The following is a 22,597-nucleotide window of genomic DNA, read 5'->3' on the forward strand; positions in this document are numbered from 1 at the left end:
AAAGACTAGTTCAGCACTGCCCTGCAATGTACAGTATAGTAATGTGTCTTTCCTCCATTTTGGCAGAGGGAGAAAGCTGAACACCTCTACCCTGCAAAAACAGTGGCAGAGAGGCATACAAATTGAAGTGTATTATTAAACTAGTTGGTTGGTGTTGACTTCTTCTGTTAGATCACAATGGCAGTGTCTGGGGAAAGCAAATCTTCTGCCAGGCAGTCTGTCCATTTATGTTCATCCCCTTAGATCATTTAGATTAAAAGCTTCCAAGGGCAGGGCTCTCTCACCCTTTTGTGTCCTGGAATAATTGTCCAAACAGCAACGAAATAGACCACACTGCGTATTCTGCAGGGTTGTTGTCACAAAGAAAATATACAGTCTTCTGTGTCTGTACCAACCCTGCCTCGGGTTCAGGGTCACTGCGTGCCATCCCTGTTACAATACACAGCCACACTGGCTCATGAGTGACAACGTGCCATGGGCCGAATGACACTCCAGGGTGACTCACCTTTCCAGGCCTCTCCTGGATTACAAGCATTGGAGCCCAACTCCCTCCAGCACCTCAGCAGCTTCTCTACTGCACAGCTCCCCAGGAGCCTCCTTGTTCCACATCTGGCTCACTGCATTCTGAGAGCTGCAGCCACTTCTGCAATTCATGCAAGTGAGCCAATTACTGGTAATCCTCTCTCTGCCAGACTTAGGGCTGGACTTGGAGGAGTGGCGTGCAAGGCCCACGTGTCTCCCAATACATGCCAGTCCCAGATCCCAAACGAATCTGCATGATAGTGATAGCTAATGTGCAACAAAAGTCACTATCCAGGACCTTTTCCTCCAAGTCCATACCAGAAACAGGCAGACATCTGCTCTGATCATCCATCACACAATCCTCAGCATAAAAGTTGCAAAGAAGTTCAGTATTTCATCATCTCTGGTACAAATAATAAATGTAATTATTCAGAGAATCATAAGGGACAAGGCTTAAACCTGTTATTGGATGACTGTGACCTAAAATCAAGTATAGTTTCATAACGAAAATCACCACACAGGCTTAGAAACACTTCCAAAATCCACATTACTGTTCTCTGTATCCACAAATAAAAGTAAAAAATCTACCATGCAAAGAGGAAACCATTTATACATTTGATTTATAAACAGAGCCTTCTTCTGGGCTTGATCTAATTTAAGATGGACTGAAATGGAATGGAAATTGTCTTGGGGTTGGGAAAATCAAAATTTGAAATGTTTTTAAAATTAAGGATGCAGTATCCTCTTAGAAAAAGAGATGGACCATCCAGCTTGTTATTAGCACATAGTTCAAAAGCCATAATCCATGATGGTATGGGGATACATAAGTGATACTGTATGGGTAGCTTAGATCAGGGAAGATACCATTAAATGATAAAGGCGTTATTTAAGCAAACAATTATTATGACTGATTTATAAAGCGCCAACATATTCTGTGGCACTGTACAAAGCAAGAAACAAACATGGCGTACATAATAATACAGACAAATGGTAGACACCAATATACAAAATACAGAATTTGTGACAAAATACAGAATCTATACAAAATACAGAACTGGTAATGACAGTGACATAAGTTACATGATGAATAAAATGTATAATAAATTCCAAGACACAAAAAGCGGAAGAGAGCCCTGCCCTTGCGAGCTTACAATCTAAAGGAATGGGGGGGGGGGACAAGAGGTGAGGTGGATATAGTATACAATAAACATACCTAGAGGCAGTGTATTTTAGGATATCTAGTGGGAGTGCAACTTGGCCTTAGAACAAAGGGGAAGTGGCCTAAGGTAGAGCATATGCTTGTCGTAAAAAGTGAGTTTTGAGAGAGCGTTTAAAGGTAACAAAGGTTGGAGAGTGACGGATGTGCTGTGGGAGGGCATTCCAAAGGAGGTGTAAGGCACGTGAGAAGTTTTGTATACGTGAATGCGAGGAGGTAATTCTGGAGGAGGAGAAAAGATGTGCAGATCTGAGATTGTGATTGAGTTGCTATTTGGAAACTAGTGAGGAGATGTACAGAGGAGAGAGATTGTGGAGAGTTTTGTAGGTTAGGGTTAAGAGTTTAAAAACAGGGAACACCAAGAGCCCCAATAGTGTAATTCGTACTGGACAAGGTGGCGATAAGTTTGTATTGCTAGATACTCACAAGTCAGGGTCACCAGCAGGCAACCACTGTAAAGGGAGGTGGGGAGACTGTCCTGACCTCACTCAGGATCAAGAAGTTGCTCTCTGTAGACAGGAAGAAAGGGTAGCAACCCTCCACCAAGGGTGGACTCAAAATTGTATACAATGAACAGAGGCGCCAAAAGTATAAGATTAGATTAAATGAGCTTAAAAACCAACTTAAATGGCAAAATTGCCTCCCCCAAGCAGACACGACAACGACTGCGATTCAGACAGTCAAACACATTTATTAGGAACTCCAAAAAGAAATGCAACGCGCTTCGCAGGTTCAACCCCACCTCATCAGGCAATATAGCGAGGAGTATCAAACAATCTGCACAAGGATTCAAGTTAAGCGCTTAACCTGCGAAACGCATTGCATTTCTTTTTGGAGTTCCTAATAAATGTGTTTGACTGTGTTTGACTGTCTGAATCGCAGTCGTTGTCGTGTCTGCTTGTAGCCCAGGTCAGGCGCTTCTGCCGCTGTTTCTGGTTCAAAAGTGGGTTCATGCTTCCATCTGCTGAAAAGCTTTATGGAGATGAAGATTTCATTTTTCAGCACGACCTGGCACCTGCTCACAGTGCCAAAACCACTGGTAAATGGTTTACTGACCATGGTATTACTGTGCTCAATTGGCCTGCCAACTCTCCTGACCTGAACCCCATAGAGAATCTGTGGGATATTGTGAAGAGAAAGTTGAGAGACGCAAGACCCAACACTCTGGATGAGCTTAAGGCCGCTATCGAAGCATCCTGTGCCTCCATAACACCTGAGCAGTGCCACAGGCTGATTGCCTCCATGCCACGCCGCATTGAAGCAGTCATTTCTGCAAAAGGATTCCCGACCAAGTATTGAGTGCATAACTGAACATAATTATTTGAAGGTTGACTTTTTTGTTTTAAAACACTTTTCTTTTATTGGTCGGATGAAATATGCAAATTTTTTGAGATAGGAAATTTGGGTTTTCATGAGCTGTATGCCAAAATCATCAATATTAAAACAATAAAAGGCTTGAACTACTTCAGTTGTGTGTATTTGAATCTAAAATATATGAAAGTCTAATGTTTATCAGTACATTACAGAAAATAATGAACGTTATCACAATATGCTAATTTTTTGAGAAGATCCTGTATTTTTAAAAACAACAGTTTAAGCATTCATTTACTGTGTTGTCTTTGTACAATTTTAATCAAATATAGAGATTACCTGATTGGTAATCCAATGTATTGTTTTCATTTACATTTTACATAGCGTCCTGCCTTTTTGGGAAATGTAGTTTTAATTTGTTAGGACAGCTACATTGGAGCAGCAAGAGGGAATTGTGCAGATGTAGAACAACCGGCTGTTTGAAACTAAACAGACTATATGGGCACAATTGCTCTAGTGTGACTGCAGAGCTGAAATTTCAGTAACAGACATTGCATATTGCATATTGCATCATCATTTTTGCCATCACGTAAAGCTGTTTTACTAACTAAAGATGTATAAAAGTGCAGTTATGCTTCAATAGTTAAGTGCCTGTCTGTAAAATTAAATATGGATACATGTCTTAAAATTATCTGAAAAAATCTCAGATACTTCTCTGATCCATAACACAATAAGCTTACATGATTAATTTTAAAGCATTTTAAGATATTAGCATTTTAATTCCATTATTTACAGAAAAATTACTAATTGCTAACCCTTAAGGTACACACACACACACACACACACACACTTTCTTCTCAGTTTGTGTTACCCACAATGATACAATGTGTCTGCCCCACTACTGTACTGACATGTTCATCAGATGTGAAGAATGGCCGTTAGCGAGTGCATATTACAGTGCCACCATGTGAGTTAAATGCCAGGTGGTACCTATAGTAAAAATATCAGTAATTTGCATTTCTGATATTTTACTATAGACTTACCAGGCCCATATTCTCATACTAACCCTCCTCTCCTAGTGCCTAACACCAACCCCCAACCTAATGCCTCACACTAACCCTCCCCTCCTAGTGCCTAACACGACCCCTCCACCTTATGCCTCACACTACCCCTCCCCTCCTAGTGCCTCACACTAACCTCCCCACCTAATGCCTCACACTACCCCTCCCCTCCTAGTGCCTAACCTTACCCCCCCCACCTAATGCCTCACACTAATCCTCCCCTCCTAGTGCCTAACCCTAATCCTCCACCTTATGACTCACACGAACCCCTCCCTCCTAGTGCCTAACACTACTCCTCCACCTAATGCCTCACACTAATCCTCCCCTACTAGTGCCTAACCCTAATCCTCCACCTTATGACTCACACTACTCCCTCCCTCCTTGTGCCTAACACTACTCCTCCACCTTATGCCTCACACTAACCCTACCCTCCTAGTGCCCAACACTAACCCCCCACCTAATGCCTCACACTAACCCTCCCCTCCTAGTGCCTAACACTAGTCCTCCACCTTATACCTCACACTAACCCCTCCCTCCTAGAGCCTAACACTACTCCTCAATAGAGTTGGGCCGAACGGTTCGCCTGCGAACGGTTCCATGCGAACTTCAGTGGTTCGCGTTCGCGTCCCGCAGGCGAACCTTTGCGGAAGTTCGGTTCGCCCCATAATGCACATGGAGGGTTAACTTTGACCCTCTACATCACAGTCAGCAGGCCCAGTGTAGCCAATTAGGCTACACTAGCCCCTGGAGCCCCACCCCCCCTTATATAAGGCAGGCAGCGGCGGCCATTACGGTCACTCGTGTGCTGCCTGCGTTAGTGAGAGTAGGGCGAGCTGCTGCAGACTGTCTCTCAGGGAAAGATTAGTTAGGCTTAACTTGTTCCTGTCTGGCTGCATACCTGTTCTGTGAACCCACCACTGCATACCTGTGCTGTGAACCCACCACTGCATACCTGTGCTGTGAACCCACCACTGCATACCTGTGCTGTGAACCCACCACTGCATACCTGTGCTGTGAACCCACCACTGCATACCTGTGCTGTGAACCCACCACTGCATACCTGTTCAGTGAACCTGCCACTGCATACCTGTTCTGTTCAGTGGACCCGCCACTGTATACCTGTTCATTGAACCCACCACTGCATACCTGTGCTGTGAACCCACCACTGCATACCTGTTCTGTGAACCCACCACTGCATACCTGTTCTGTGAACCCACCACTGCATACCTGTTCAGTGAACCCGCCACTGCATACCTGTTCTGTTCAGTGGACCCGCCACTGTATACCTGTTCAGTGAACCCGCCACTGCATACCTGTTCTGTTCAGTGGACCCGCCACTGTATACCTGTTCAGTGAACCCGCCACTGCATACCTGTTGTGTTCAGTGAACCTGCCACTGCATACCTGTTCTGTGAACCCGCCACTGTATACCTGTTCTGTTTAGTGAACCCGCCACTGTATACCTGTTCTGTTTAGTGAACCCGCCACTGCATACCTGTTCTGTTCAGTGGACCCGCCACTGTATACCTGTTCAGTGAACCTGCCACTGCATACCTGTTGTGTTCAGTGAACCTGCCACTGCATACCTGTTCTGTGAACCCGCCACTGTATACCTGTTCTGTTTAGTGAACCCTCCACTGTATACCTGTTCTGTTTAGTGAACCCGCCACTGTATACCTGTTCTGTTTAGTGAACCCGCCACTGCATACCTGTTCTGTTCAGTGGACCCGCCACTGTATACCTGTTGAGTGAACCCGCCACTGCATACCTGTTGTGTTCAGTGAACCTGCCACTGCATACCTGTTCTGTGAACCCGCCACTGTATACCTGTTCTGTTTAGTGAACCCGCCACTGTATACCTGTTATGTTTAGTGAACCCGCCACTGCATACCTGTTCTGTTCAGTGGACCTGCCACTGTATACCTGTTCAGTGAACCCGCCACTGCATACCTGTTGTGTTCAGTGAACCTGCCACTGCATACCTGTTCTGTGAACCCGCCACTGTATACCTGTTCTGTTTAGTGAACCCTCCACTGTATACCTGTTCTGTTTAGTGAACCCGCCACTGTATACCTGTTCTGTTTAGTGAACCCGCCACTGCATACCTGTTCTGTTCAGTGGACCCGCCACTGTATACCTGTTCAGTGAACCCGCCACTGCATACCTGTTGTGTTCAGTGAACCTGCCACTGCATACCTGTTCTGTGAACCCGCCACTGTATACCTGTTCTGTTTAGTGAACCCGCCACTGTATACCTGTTCTGTTTAGTGAACCCGCCACTGTATACCTGTTCTGTTTAGTGAACCCGCCACTGCATACCTGTTCTGTTCAGTGGACCCGCCACTGTATACCTGTTCAGTGAACCTGCCACTGCATACCTGTTCTGTGAACCCGCCACTGTATACCTGTTCTGTTTAGTGAACCCTCCACTGTATACCTGTTCTGTTTAGTGAACCCGCCACTGTATACCTGTTCTGTTTAGTGAACCCGCCACTGCATACCTGTTCTGTTCAGTGGACCCGCCACTGTATACCTGTTCAGTGAACCCGCCACTGCATACCTGTTGTGTTCAGTGAACCTGCCACTGCATACCTGTTCTGTGAACCCGCCACTGTATACCTGTTCTGTGAACCCGCTACTGTATACCTGTTCTGTTTAGTGAACCCTCCACTGTATACCTGTTCTGTTTAGTGAACCCGCCACTGTATACCTGTTCTGTTTAGTGAACCCGCCACTGCATACCTGTTCTGTTCAGTGGACCCGCCACTGTATACCTGTTCAGTGAACCCGCCACTGCATACCTGTTGTGTTCAGTGAACCTGCCACTGCATACCTGTTCTGTGAACCCGCCACTGTATACCTGTTCTGTTTAGTGAACCCGCCACTGTATACCTGTTCTGTTTAGTGAACCCGCCACTGCATACCTGTTCTGTTCAGTGGACCCGCCACTGTATACCTGTTCAGTGAACCCGCCACTGCATACCTGTTGTGTTCAGTGAACCTGCCACTGCATACCTGTTCTGTTCAGTGGACCCGCCACTGTATACCTGTTCAGTGAACCCGCCACTGCATACCTGTTGTGTTCAGTGAACCTGCCACTGCATACCTGTTCTGTGAACCCGCCACTGTATACCTGTTCTGTTTAGTGAACCCGACACTGTATACCTGTTCTGTTTAGTGAACCCGCCACTGCATACCTGTTCTGTTCAGTGGACCCGCCACTGTATACCTGTTCAGTGAACCCGCCACTGCATACCTGTTGTGTTCAGTGAACCTGCCACTGCATACCTGTTCTGTGAACCCGCCACTGTATACCTGTTCTGTTTAGTGAACCCGCCACTGTATACCTGTTCTGTTTAGTGAACCCGCCACTGCATACCTGTTCTGTTCAGTGGACCCGCCACTGTATACCTGTTCAGTGAACCCGCCACTGCATACCTGTTCTGTTTAGTGAACCCGCCACTGTATACCTGTTCTGTTTAGTGAACCCGCCACTGTATACCTGTTCTGTTTAGTGAACCCGCCACTGCATACCTGTTCTGTTCAGTGGACCCGCCACTGTATACCTGTTCAGTGAACCCGCCACTGTATACCTGTTCTGTTTAGTGAACCCGCCACTGCATACCTGTTCTGTTCAGTGGACCCGCCACTGTATACCTGTTCAGTGAACCCGCCACTGTATACCTGTTCTGTTTAGTGAACCCGCCACTGCATACCTGTTCTGTTCAGTGGACCCGCCACTGTATACCTGTTCAGTGAACCCGCCACTGCATACCTGTTGTGTTCAGTGAACCTGCCACTGCATACCTGTTCTGTGAACCCGCCACTGTATACCTGTTCTGTTTAGTGAACCCGCCACTGTATACCTGTTCTGTTTAGTGAACCCGCCACTGTATACCTGTTCTGTTTAGTGAACCCGCCACTGCATACCTGTTCTGTTCAGTGGACCCGCCACTGTATACCTGTTCAGTGAACCCGCCACTGCATACCTGTTGTGTTCAGTGAACCTGCCACTGCATACCTGTTCTGTGAACCCGCCACTGTATACCTGTTCTGTTTAGTGAACCCGCCACTGTATACCTGTTCTGTTTAGTGAACCCGCCACTGCATACCTGTTCTGTTCAGTGGACCCGCCACTGTATACCTGTTCTGTTTAGTGAACCCACCGCATCAGTGCGCATACCTGTGCAGTTAAGTGAACCCACCTACCTACGTGAGTGCACGCAGTGTGATATACCACTCCGTGCATACCCGATATGGACAAAACAGGTAGAGGAAGAGGTAGTGCCAGAGCCAGAGGAAGGCCACCCGGCAGGTCTGCGCGAGGTCGTGTAAATGTAATTTCGTGTGGACCTGGCCCACAGTACAGTGCTCGGAAGAAGGCACGTCCCATCACCTCCCAAGATTGTCAGGACGTGGTTGAGTATTTAGCGACACAGAACACCTCATCTTGCTCAGCCACCAGCGCTACTACTAGCACCACTTCCGCTGCATTTGACACTTCGCAAGAATTATTTAGTGTTGAAATCACTGATGCACAGCCATTGTTGTTACAGCCAGATGAATTTTCACCAGCTAATATGTCTGAGTTACACGGCAACACTATGGATGTAACGTGTCAGGAGGATGAAGGACCTACTGATGGTGCAAGTTTGGATTTGTCTGAGGCAAGCGAAGCTGGGCAGGATGACTACGATGATGACGGTAATAGGGATCCTCTGTATGTTCCCAATAGAGGAGATGAAGAGGGGGACAGTTCAGAGGGGGAGTCAGAGAGTAGTAGGAGGAGAGAAGTTGCTGAAAGAAGCTGGGGCAGCTCTTCGTCAGAAACAGCTGGTGGCAGAGTCCGGCACCATGTATCGCCACCTATGTACAGCCAGCCAACTTGCCCTTCAGCATCAGCTGCTGAGGTCCCCATAGTGCCCACATCCCAGAGTGGCTCAGCGGTGTGGAAATTTTTTAATGTGTGTGCCTCAGATCGGACCAAAGCCATCTGTTCGCTCTGCCAACAAAAATTGAGCCGTGGAAAGGCCAACACTCACGTAGGGACAAGTGCCTTACGAAGGCACCTGGAGAAAAGGCACAAACAGCAATGGGATGGCCACCTGAGCAAAAGCAGCAGCAGCACACAAAAGCAAAGCCACCCTCCTTCTCCTCTTCCTCCTCCATCAGGTGCATTATCTGCTTCTGCCGCTTTCTCCCTTCCACCTTCACAGGCACCCTCCTCCACTCCGCCTCTGCCCTTGAGCGGTTCCTGCTCCTCTGCCCACAGCAGCAGTCAGGTGTCCGTGAAGGAAATGTTTGAGCGGAAGAAGCCAATTTCGGCCAGTCACCCCCTTGCCCGGCGTCTGACAGCTGGCGTGGCGGAACTGTTAGCTCGGCAGCTGTTGCCATACCGGCTGGTGGACTCTGAGGCCTTCCGTAAATTTGTGGCCATCGGAACACTGCAGTGGAAGATGCCAGGCCGCACTTATTTTTCGAGAAAGGCCATACCCCAACTGCACCGTGAAGTTGAGAGGCAAGTGGTGTCATCTCTTGCGAAGAGCGTTGGGTCAAGGGTACACCTGACCACGGATGCCTGGTCTGCCAAGCACGGGCAGGGCCGCTACATTACCTACACAGCCCATTGGGTGAACCTGGTGGTGAACGATGGCAAGCAGGGCGCAGCGGACCAAATTGTGACACCTCCACGGCTTGCAGGCAGGCCTCCTGCCACCTCCTCTCCTCCTGCTACATGCTCTTCGCTGTCCTCCTCCTCCTTGGCTGAATGGCAGTTCTCCTCTCCAGCTACACAGCCCCAGCTCCGCAGGGCCTATGCTGCATGCCAGGTACGACGCTGTCACGCCATCTTAGACATGTCTTGTCTCAAAGCGGAGAGTCACACTGGAGCAGCTCTCCTGGCTGCTCTTAAGAAACAGGTGGATGAGTGGCTGACCCCGCACCACCTGGAGATAGGCAACGTGGTGTGCGACAACGGCAGCAATCTGCTTGCCGCTTTGCATATGGGGAAGCTGACACACATACCCTGCATGGCACATGTCATGAATCTAGTGGTTCAAAGATTTGTGGCAAAGTACCCTGGCTTAGCGAATGTCCTGAAGCAGGCCAGGAAGTTCTGTGGGCATTTGAGGCGGTCTTACACAGCCATGGCACGCTTTGCGGAAATTCAGCGCAAAAACAACATGCCGGTGAGACGCCTCATTTGCGATAGCCCGACTCGCTGGAACTCGACCCTGCTCATGTTCTCCCGCCTGCTAGAACAGAAGAAAGCCGTGACCCACTACCTCTACAACTACAGTAGAATGAAACAGTCTGGGAAGATGGGGATGTTCTGGCCCGACAACTGGACACTGATGGAAAATGCATGCAGGCTCATGCGGCCGTTTGCGGAGGTGACCAACCTGGTGAGCCGCAGTGAGGGCACCATCAGCGACTTAATTCCCTACGCTTACTTCTTGGAGCGTGCTGTGCGTAGAGTGGCGGATGAAGCTGTGAATGAGCGTGACCAGGAACCGTTACGGCAGGAACAGGCATGGGACCAATTTTCATCAGACCCAGCTGTTTCCTCAACACCTGCGGCAGCACAGAGGGGGGAGGAGGAGGAAGAAGAGAAGTCGTGTGCAGAAGACGAGTCAGACTCAGAGGATGATGAGCAAGGTGTTTCTTTGGGGGAGGAGGAGGGGACAGCGGCAGGAGAACAACCTCAGCAGGCATCGCAAGGGGCTTGTGCTGCTCAACCTTCCCGTGGTATTGTTCGCGGCTGGGGGGAGGAGGTTGACTTACCTGAAGTCACTGAGGAAGAGCAAGAGGAGATGGAGGGTACTGGATCCGACTTTGTGCAGATGTCGTCTTTTATGCTGTCCTGCCTGTTGAGGGACCCCCGTATAAAAAACCTCAAGGGGAATGAGCTGTACTGGGTGGCCACACTACTAGACCCTCGGTACAGGCACAAAGTGGCGGACCTGTTACCAACTCACCGGAAGGTGGAAAGGATGCAGCACATGCAGAACCAGCTGTCAACTATGCTTTACAATGCCTTTAAGGGTGATGTGACGGCACAACGCCAGCAAGGTACCACTGCCACTAATCCTCCTCCCGTGTCCACGCAGTCAAAGACAGGACGCTCCAGCGATCTCATGGTGATGTCGGACATGCGGACGTTCTTTAGTCCAACGCCTCGCCGTAGCCCTTCCGGATCCACCCTCCACCAACGCCTGGAACGGCAGGTAGCCGACTACCTGGCCTTAAGTGTGGATGTAGACACTGCTGTGAACAGCGATGAGGAACCCTTGAACTACTGGGTGCGCAGGCTTGTTCTGTGGCCAGAGCTGTCCCAATTTGCCATCCAACTTCTCTCCTGCCCTGCCGCAAGCGTCCTGTCAGAAAGGACCTTCAGCGCAGCTGGAGGCATTGTCACAGAGAAGAGAAGTCGCCTAAGTCACAAAAGTGTTAAGTACCTCACCTTTATCAAAATGAATGAGGCATGGATCCCGGAGGGCTGCTGCCCGCCCCAAGACTAAGTCAGTCCCCGCACACACACAGCATCTCTGCCTGCACGCCGTGTGACTGGCTGCCTGGCCTGCCCCAAGAAGACTAAGTCGCTCCCAGTCCCTCCACACAGCATGTCTGCCTGCAGGCCGCTTGACTACCTTCTCCGCCACCACCAACAGGGTCCGGGACTCCAGGCGGATTGCTAAATTTTTTAGGCCGCTGCTAGCAGCGGCCGCTGTAATAATTTTTCTGGTGCGTGTACATGACTGCCTAATTTTTCTGGCTGCACTGCGGGCAGCTGCAACAACAAAAGAAAAGGCATGTACATGCGCCCATTCCCCTTCGTGATCATTACCTTGCCGTGGTGAAGGGGCTTGCGTATCACAATGAAGCAATGACCGGCGCCTAGATGAGTGTCTCGGGGGGCACACCCACGATAATAAGGTCGTTGCCTCATTGTGGTCAGACCAAATTTGATCAGCTGGACAGTCCCTGTTCTGTCATTCAGCTACATCAGCCAGGCGACCATATGGGCTGTAAAGCCACCAAAACCTGCACTCTCGCCATGGTGCGCACCAGTCCAGCACGGCCGTCACTACACAAACAGCTGTTTGCGCTGCGTTACACGGTGAGTTTGGTGTGTCAGTGTGAAGCAGTACCTTAATTACACTACCTGATTGATGTATACACATGCAAGATGTTTGAAAGCACTTTAGGCCTGTCATTTAGCATTCAATGTGATTTCTGCCCTTAAAACGCTGCTTTGCGTCAAATCCAGATTTTTCCCGGGGACTTTTGGTATGTATCCCACTCCGCCATGCCCCCCTCCAGGTGTTAGACCCCTTGAAACATCTTTTCCATCACTTTTGTGGCCAGCATAATTATTTTTTTTTTCAAAGTTCGCATCCCCATTGAAGTCTATTGCGGTTCGCGAACTTTAACGCGAACCGAACCTTCCGCGGAAGTTCGCGAACCAGGTTCGCGAACCTAAAATCGGAGGTTCGGCCCAACTCTACTCCTCAACCCTATGCCTCACTCTAACTCTCCCTTCCTAGTGCCTAACACTACCCCCACCTAATGCCTCACACTAATCCTCCCCTCCTAGTGCCTAACACCACCCCCACCTATTGCCACACACTAACCCTCCCCTCCTAGTGCCTAGCACTACCCCTCCACCTTATGCCTCACACTAACCCTCCCCTCCTAGTGCCTAACACTACCCCTCCTCCTTATGCCTCACACTAACCCTCCCCTCCTAGTGTCTAACACTAACCCCCCACCTAATGCCTCCCACTAACCCTTCCTTCCTAGTGCCTAACACTACCCTCCACCTTATGCCTCACACTAACCCTCCCCTCCTAGTGCCTAACACTACCCCTTCACCTTATGCCTCACACTACCACTCCCCTCCTAGTGCCTAACACTACCCCCCCCACCTAATGCTTAACACTAACCCCCTCCTAGTACTTAACTCTAACCCCCTGTGCCAAAAAGCCGCTATTTGTAACCGATTGTCTACAAAATAGATGATCAGCTCCTCTAATGTTTCCCTACATAGCAGCTGACTAGCTACTAGTACTAAATCAGGCACCTGATTACCGATAATCTTCAGTGGCATCTATTAAAGTACCATATCCCAGCACCCAAATTACGTAATCCAATAACAGCAACAGGAATAACCAAGCGGCATAGGCTAAGGAGGGGAACAATAGACCTGGTCGCTTATTGTCGCATAAAGATGCAGCATTTCGGATCATTAAGTGTCCTCAGCAGACTTTGGGGGACACCTGTACACATGCTAGATTCTCTACCAAGAACAGTCTGTTCGACAATAGTTTTTCTTCAGTTGGAGGAGAACTGCTAAAAATAATCTATGGAGAATATCCTGACCTTTCATCATAAAAGGCAGACAACAATAGAAGAACAGTGAGCACCAGGGGCGTTCCTAGGGTCTTTGGAGATCGGTGGCGCCTGGGGGCACCAGGTGGGGGCTTTGTGCGGCGCGCGCAGCGCGCTGCAGCAAAAAAATGGGTGTGGTCATGCAGTGAGTGGGCGTGGCCATGGGTGGGGCCAAACGTACATTAGATTAGGACAGTGGTGGCAAACTTTTTGGAGGCCCAAACTGCAACCTACAAGTCACTTATCTATCGCAAAGTGGCAACAGCAATTTAAACTAAATACTATACAAACGTTTTAACACATACATGAACATTATGGAAAATCCAAGTTGAAAAACTGAAAAGATAAACAATTTCATCCATCCTACTCCTGAAAAAAATATATTCTTTTTTTAGAACCTCCCAGTTTTATTTTCTGTTTTAAAAAGCTAAAAAAGTAGGTTTAATGCTATTGTCTCATATGATGATGATTCAGCTTTTCCCATAGTCTCGCAGTTAGCAATCATGTGACCCCCCAACAAGACAAATTCAGCAATCATGAGGCCCCTATCAAGACAAATTCAGAAATCATGAGGCCCCCAACAAGACAAATTCAGCAATCATGAGGCCCCCAACAAGACAAATTCAGCAGTCATGAGGCACATAAATAGACAGCATTTCACATAAATAGGCAGAATGCCCCCTTAATATGGTAGACACCTCTCACCTGGCTTCTGAATTCTCCTCTACTGGCTGCTGTACCTGGCAATACTCTTTTTGGCTGGATTGGGGATGATGTGTGAGCTGAAAGGCCTGGCAGTGATGCTGTGGCCTGGCTGGCGGTGATGCTGTGGCCGATGTTGTGGCTGGGTTGGCTGGCAGTGATGCTGGGCTGTGCTTGGCTGGTTGAAGTAAATGCTGGCCTGACTGGTGGTGATGCTGTGGCCTTTTTGATAGTGATTCTGGGCTGGTTGGCTGGTGGTGATGCTGGGCTGGCTGGCCTGGATAGTTTAGGTAGTGACAGGTGCCCCCTAGTTAAGGTAGCGCCAGGAGTACCCCAGTTTAGGTAGTGACAGGAGCCCCCCCCCCCCAGTTCAGTTAGTGACAGGAGCCCCCCAGTGTAGGCAGTGACAGGAGCCCACAGTTTAGGTAGTGACAGGCACCCCCCAGTTAGGTAGTGACAGGCACCCCCCAGTTAGGTAGTGAGTGACAGGGACCCCCAGTTCGGTAGTGAGTGACAGCAGGGACCCCCAGTTGGGTAATGAGTGACAGCAGGGACCCCCAGTTGGGTAATGAGTGACAGCAGGGACCCCCAGTTGGGTAGTGAGTGACAGCAGGGACCCCAGTTAGATAGTGAGTGACAGAAGGGACCCCCAGTTAGATAGTGAGTGACAGCAGGGACCCCCAGTTAGATAGTGAGTGACAGCAGGGACCCCCAGTTAAATAGTGAGTGACAGCAGGGACCCCCAGTTAAATAGTGAGTGACAGCAGGGATCCCCGTTTAGATAGTGAGTGACAGCAGGGACCCCCGTTAGGTAGTGAGTGACAGCAGGGACCCCCGTTAGATAGTAAGTGACAGCAGGGACCCCCGTTAGATAGTGAGTGACAGCAGGGACCCCCGTTAGGTAGTGAGTGACAGCATTGACCCCCGTTAGGTAGTGAGTGACAGCAGGGACCCCCGTTAGGTAGTGAGTGACAGCAGGGACCCCCAGTTAAATAGTGAGTGACAGCAGAGACCCCCTGTTAGGTAGTGAGTGACAGCAGGGACCCCCGTTAGGTAGTGAGTGACATCAGGGACCCCCGTTAGGTAGTGAGTGACAGCAGGGACCCCCGTTAGGTAGTGAGTGAGTGACAGGGACCCCCGTTAGGTAGTGAGTGACAGGCGCGCTCCCCACCCCACCTACCTTGCCACGTCAGACCTCAGGATCAGCGGGCGACCAGATAGAGCGGGCGCCGGGCACAAATATGCGGAGGTGATGTCACTTCCGCATATCAGCGGTGTCCGCTAGGTCCTAGCGCCCGCTCTATCTGGTGCCCGGCGCTGATCGAGGTCTGAATGGCAGCGGGGACAGCGGAGCGGAGCAGGGCAGAGTGGGGCAGCGGCGGCCGGGAGATCCGTGGCACCCCAGGACAGATTGGGGGCACGGCCCCCCCAAAATAGGGCTAGAGACGCCCCTGGTGAGCACCACTGAGTGGCCAATGCCAGTTGTTAGGTGTGCAGAGCAGGCAGAAACAAAACTTAGCTGATGGAATCCCTTTCTATGACATTTTGGGCCTATATGCAATTCACTTTTTTCTCCTCAGTTTTCTCCTAGGTGATATTTTCACACCTTGTCAATTAAATGCCCTTTACCAACAAGCAAGAAAATGTTCAAAGTACTTTTGATAGTGCTTTTCACCTAGTTTTGGGTACTTCTGTAATTGTAAAATGCTGAAAAGTTATTTTAAAAAGAAGTTGAAAATGTATACCCTAGGTGAAAAGTCGGGAGAAAAGGGTAATTGCATATGGGCCTTGGTGTCTTTTATGATTATACAGTTAATAGTTTCATCAAGCTTCTTCAAATGTATCAACTGTTTCCAGGTCCAGAAATCCAGACTTCTAACATCCATAATATACAGTATTTGGGTTACTGTAACAGAGCTAAGCATGGTAGGAACTCATATTTGGGAAAGGCTTGGTCCCTATAAAGCTGGCCACTAACGGTCCAATTTCTAGCGAAAAATCGTTCGAGCGATCAGAAATTCTGATCGGATTGGTTGTAAATAATCTCAGTTGATGGGTACAATCGATAATGAACGATTATAAAAACAATCGTCCAATTGAATTTTCGTCGAACCAAAATTTGGATTTTCTTGTTGGTCATGATAGATAGGAAGTAATGATTGATTAGTTGATGGTATAGTGAACGATTTTTCGTCCAATCAGAATTTCTGATCGCTCGAACGATTTTTCGTATAGAAATTGGACCATTAGTGGCCACCTTAAGCCAGACTCAGCAGCTTTATGCAGACAGTATTGTGATTGACAGTAGGCAGCATTCTGAAAATAGACCTCATTTCCAGCCTGACTTTCAGCAGATACAAGGCCTGCTAGGCTGCAACACACATAGTTCTGCCCTCTAGATGGCAGTATTTGAATGAAGAGCAGAGCTGTGATCATGTGACCAGACTGATAATCAGTATAGTTACTGTATATCTGTGCTTTATTACAGCTGCAAGGTGTTGCAACAGATTGGGGTATATATCAAGGTACATAAGACATTTATTTCTCTTGCATAGGCTTGGGTCATATGTTTGTTTTTGTAGACTTCAAGTACAGGCACATAAAAAGTAACTGAAACTGCAAGATTACTAGAAACAAATCACACAAAATCTTCCACCTGTATTGTTGTATACTCCATACAGCTCTCACTATGGACCATTCTAACGCAGTAAAAAGAATGAACATATACAGGTCCTTCTCAAAAAATTAGCATATTGTGTTAAAGTTCATTATTTTCTGTAATGTACTGATAAACATTAGACTTTCATATATTTTAGATTCATTACACACAACTGAAGTAGTTCAAGCCTTTTATTGTTTTAATATTGATGATTTTGGCATACAGCTCATGAAAACCCAAAATTCCTATCTCAAAAAATTTGCATATCATGAAAAGGTTCTCTAAACAAGCTATTAACCTAATCATCTGGATCAACTAATTAACGCTAAACACCTGCAAAAGATTCCTGAGGCTTTTAAAAACTCCCAGCCTGGTTCATTACTCAACCGCAATCATGGGTAAGACTGCCGACCTGACTGCTGTCCAGAAGGCCATCATTGACACCCTCAAGCAAGAGGGTAAGACACAGAAAGAAATTTCTGAATGAACAGGCTGTTCCCAGAGTGCTGTATCAAGGCACCTCAGTGGGAAGTCTGTGGAAAGGAAAAAGTGTGTCAGAAAACATTGCACAACGAGAAGAAGTGACCGGACCCTGAGGAAGATTGTGGAGAAGGACTGATTCCAGACCTTGGGGGACCTGCAGAAGCAGTGGACTGAGTCTGGAGTAGAAACATCCAGAGCCACCGTGTACAGGCGTGTGCAGGAAATGGGCTACAGGTGCCGCATTCCCCAGGTCAAGCCACTTTTGAACCAGAAACAGCGGCAGAAGCGCCTGACCTGGGCTACAGAGAAGCAGCACTGGACTGTTGCTCAGTGGTCACTTTTTTCAGATGAAAGCAACTTTTGCATGTCACTCGGAAATCAAGGTGCCAGAGTCTGGAGGAAGACTGGGGAGAGGGAAATGCCAAAATGCCTGAAGTCCAGTGTCAAGTACCCACAGTCAGTGATGGTACCATGTCAGCTGCTGGTGTTGGTCCGATGTGTTTTATCAAGGGTAGGGTCAATGCGGCTAGCTATCAGGAGATTTTGGAGCACTTCATGCTTCCATCTGCTGAAAAGCTTTATGGAGATGAAGATTTCATTTTTTTTAAAAACGACCTGGCACCTGCTCACAGTGCCAAAACCACTGGTAAATGGTTTACTGACCATGGTATTACTGTGCTCAATTTGCTTGCCAACTCCCTAACCTGAACCCCATAGAGAATCTGTGGGATATTGTGAAGAGAGAGTTGAGAGACGCAAGACCCAACACTCTGGATGAGGTTAAGGCCGCTATCGAAGCATCCTGGGCCTCCATAACACCTTAGCAGTGCCACAAGCTGATTGCCTCCATGCCACGCCGCATTGAAAGCAGTCATTCTGCAAAAGGATTCCTGACCAAGTATTGAGTGCATAACTGAACATAATTATTTGAAGGTTGACTGTTTTATTTTAAAAACACTTTTCTTTTCTTCTATTTTCTACCTCTATCTTAATTTTTAGGGCATCTGCCCTCCAAACAGTATAAGAAGACAGAACAAGTTGGTTAAGCTGTGCCTTGCTGTAACATATTACATTATTGTTGGATGAGTTGCCTAGGGCTAACCTAACGAGGCTTTTATTTTTAATTGAAAGACTCTACTATACTTGAGCAATGTCTTCTTACTATATTGGTCCATGACCATTGTTGTATATATCTATTTTTGAAAACTCAATAAAAATATTGAAAAAAAGAAAAACACTTTTCTTTTAGTGGTCGGATGAAATATGCAAATTATTTGAGATAGGAATTTTGGGTTTTCATGAGCTGTATGCCAAAATCATCAATATTAAAACAATAAAAGGCTTGAACTACTTCAGTTGTGTGTAATGAATCTAAAATATATGAAAGTCTAATGTGTATCGGTACATTACAGAAAATAATGAACTTTATCACAATATGCTAATTTTTTTAGAAGGACCTGTATATAAAGTATATATCTAAATAAGACAAATCATGATGATAAGTGACTCTTTGTGCTGAAGGAATGGAGCCTGATGAGGCTGTACAGTCCATCATCTCACACCTGTAATGATCGCTGCTGCAGCAGGTATTGCTGGAAGTAGTAGTGCTGCAGCTCAGGCAGTTCTGATCTCTTTCCATGCAAGCTGCATAGCTTTGTCTGCCTTTCCCTGCTGTCAGCTTGTGACTGATTATCATTCACCTGTGTGGGAATCTGCATGTCTGCTCCCATTGGATGACCTCAGTATAAAGATCTGCTTCCTGCAGGACTCCTCGGGTTATCATAGCTTCAGTTTAAGCCAGTCTTGCTGTTGCTTCAGCCCCAGATCGTGTTTCTTGTTCTGAAGATACTTTGCTGGTCTTGCATCATATATTGGTTCATTGCCAATATATATGCATACCAGCACGTTTATTATTTTCCTTGTATTCGTGTTACGTTGATACATCAGTGTCGCTGATGTATACGTACACAAACTGTTTATATCCTGTGTTCAGTTAGTCAGCTTTCCAGCACGTTTTGGTAGTTTGCGCGTATCGTGATCACCCGTGCTGAGTTAGTTATACTGCTCCTGGTTCTGTTTGTGGATTGCATTCATCTCTGCGAAGAGATAACGAATCCTTCTGAATCCTGTTTTGTTACCGTTTGTGGATTGCGTTCATCTCTGCGAAGAGATAGCGAATCCTTCTGAGTCCTGTTCCCTGTATTGCTCCAGTCCTAGTCAGTGTTCCTGCTTATGTCATATATCGGTTCATTGCCGATATATACATATGTTAGTCAGACGTTACAAATAGTTTCATTGATAGCTGTAATTGTAATACGCTAGGAAAACATACTTATTGTATTTTTGTCTGTGTTACGTTCATCTATCTCGATCCTGCTATTTCCTGACTATCCTGTCCTGTCTTTGTGAGGCACGCCATCGCTGCTACGCATTGCTGCCTCAATCCAGTCTGTCTTGTTGTGGACGCTTGCTGTCACTAAGTAGCGGCTAGCTAGCAAGCGTTCATTCTGTCTACCTGTCCTGATCTCCTCAGTTCTGGTTTATGCGCTCAGCGCTACCTTGCGCTGAGACGTTATCGCGAAAGTATTGTTTGTGGCTGTTGGATCTGCACCGGCTCTGTGCGCCACAATCTCCTTTTGGAGTCAGTCTTCCCCTCCACTATACTAGGGATAGCCTGTTTCCTTGTGCTAGTGTGTGTACCTCCTCCACGTCAGCTCATGCGTTGCATGCTGACTGTGGAGAATACACCTCCAAGCCTAACAACACCATTTTTATAATGAACAGCGGAGATGCCGCAGTGTGGTCTAGTGACAGGGCGGCTATCTCCGCGTTCAGACCGGCGGTTTTCGCGCAGCGACATGCGTCTGGCTTGGCTGGACCTTCTAGTTCACACAGATGGAGAGCTACGCGTGCGCGCGCCAGGCGACAGGACATTTATACCAGCAGAAGGGGAATCAGCTGATCAGGCCGATCAGCTGATCCCAGCTGAACTCTGGATTGGCTGAGTGGCTCGGGGGAGCTGCACAGCACTGCAAGTATATATAGATCTTGCTTGTCAGTTGCTGGTTGTCTGCCGTTGCGAATACTTACGTGTGAGCACTCAGACCTCAGTCAGATCCTACAGTGTGTTAGAACCAGGTGGACCTGGGAATTCACACTTAGCCAGATTACGCTATTGTTATACTGTGTTATACTTTAGACCAGTTCCAGGGTGTTGTGACCACGGATCTCACACCCAAGCTTAGGATTACTGTGTCATTACTGTGTTATACTTTAGACCAGTTCGAGGGTGTTGCGACCACGGACCTCACACCCAAGTTTAGGATTACTGTGTCATTACTGTGTTATACTTTAGACCAGTTCCAGGGTGTTGTGAAAACGGACCTCACACCCAAGCTTAGGATTACTGTGTCATTGCTGTATTATACTTTAGACCAGTTCCAGGGTGTTGTGACCACGGACCTCACACCCAAGTTTAGGATTACTGTGTCATTACTGTGTTATACTTTAGACCAGTTCCAGGGTGTTGTGACCAAGGACCTCACACCCAAGCATAGGAAACTGTGTTATTTTTTAGACTAGGTCCTGGGTGTCGAGACCAAGGTCCTCACACCCCAGACTAGGATTGTGATTTATATCTGTTATGACCATTTGCTCAGGTGTTGCCAACCTGGCCTGCCCGACCCTTCTGGCTGTCACTCATCCCTTGAGTTTAGTCTGTCTGTACTACCCGTGACACTATTCCACCAAGTGTCAGTTAGCTGCAAGGACCTCTTGCTCTTCAGAGAGTCCTTAATACTGTACAGCCAGTGGCCTCTCTCCCATTGGAGCCCCCTGGCTGCAGTACAGTCTGATTTCCAGTTACCAGGGGATCACTGGCTGCCAGATTATCTTTATCTCCTCTCTCAAGGAGATAGTCACTGCACAGTCCAGGGCCACCTGCCCCTCAGGTGGTTCCTGGCCGAACTGCCCGTATCTCCCGCCTCTCGGTAGATAGCCTACAGTTACACTTAACACTTATACTTCATTAGGTGTCCAGAGGTTAGCCATACCTGTATTATTGGTGATTCTGCAGATCATCCATAATCAAGTATACATCTGTATTGTTGATGATTCTGCAGATCATCAATAATCAGATTCTCTATGTGTGCTGACACCAATCGTTACAGAACGGCAGACCGAAAACACTATGGACGCACTGTATAGTCATGTTGAAGTCCTGACCACCGCAGTAAACAATCTTTCCGGGGTAATCATGAACCAACAGACTCAGATCAACCAGCTATTTGGGGCTATTCAGGAACTTCAATTAGCTATAAATTCAGTGCGATCCCCTCCAGTCATGGACATTCGTATGTCCGGACCTGAAAAGTTTTCAGGCCATAGAACTGACTTTCGGAATTTCAGAGATTGGGTACTGTCTTATTTTGAGTTGAGGCCTACCTTGTCCGGAACCAAAGAGTAACTTTTATAAAGACCCTGCTGTCGGGTGATTCCCAAACATGGGCATATAGCCTACATGCAGAGCATGAGGCGTTATCATCAGTTCAAGAATTTTTTAAGGCCATGGCCATTATATATGATGACCCGGATATTTCTTCCACTGCTGAAAAGAAGCTCAAGATGCTCAGGCAGGGTCGTAAATCGGTTGAGGTTTATGCCGCTGAGTTTAGGAAGTGGGCTGTCTCGGCTAGATGGGGAGCATATGCTTTATTAGACTGTTTTTTGGCAGGATTGTCAGATGCAATCCATGATGTGATGATAGGACATCCTGAACCCAAATCTGTAGACGAGGCAATTTCTTTGGCCGTGCAGATAGCTCGCCGTTTGCGCTACCAGAAACAGATTCGTGGTAGGAATGCTATAAGGTCTGTCTTATACGACTCTTCTCGACCTTCATCACCCCCAGACGAGCCGATGCAAATCGGATATTCAGGGCTGAGTCAAGTGAAAAAGAGTCGCAGAAGGCCAAGAAAACGCGGTCTATATGGTGCTAAAGGGCCAGGAGAATGCTGCCGCCTGAGGTTAGTCAATACCATAGGCGAGCGGTCTTTATCTGTAAACAATAATCGTCTGCTCCTTCCCTGCTCTATTACATGGGAGGGTCGGACTAGTTCCGCAGAAACCTTTGTAGACTCCGGTTCTGCAGCGAATTTCATAGATTACGATTTCGTAAAAAAATTGGGGATACCTTTGTTCCCACTAGACCGGCAGATTTTGGTCACTACAGTGGATGACTCTCCGTTGCAGAGT

The 22,597-nt window shown here is 47.6% G+C and overlaps 1 protein-coding gene across 3 annotated transcripts in view; it reads right to left on the reverse strand.

The window, feature by feature from the left end:
- The window catches only part of ADAMTSL3 (ADAMTS like 3), a 697,881-nt gene that overhangs the window by 100,824 nt on the left and 574,460 nt on the right, over positions 1-22,597 (reverse strand). The gene's annotated exons all lie outside the window — the stretch shown is intronic.

Source organism: Hyperolius riggenbachi, chromosome 3 (genome assembly GCF_040937935.1).
Source record: "Hyperolius riggenbachi isolate aHypRig1 chromosome 3, aHypRig1.pri, whole genome shotgun sequence".
In the NCBI taxonomy this organism is placed as follows: domain Eukaryota; kingdom Metazoa; phylum Chordata; class Amphibia; order Anura; family Hyperoliidae; genus Hyperolius; species Hyperolius riggenbachi.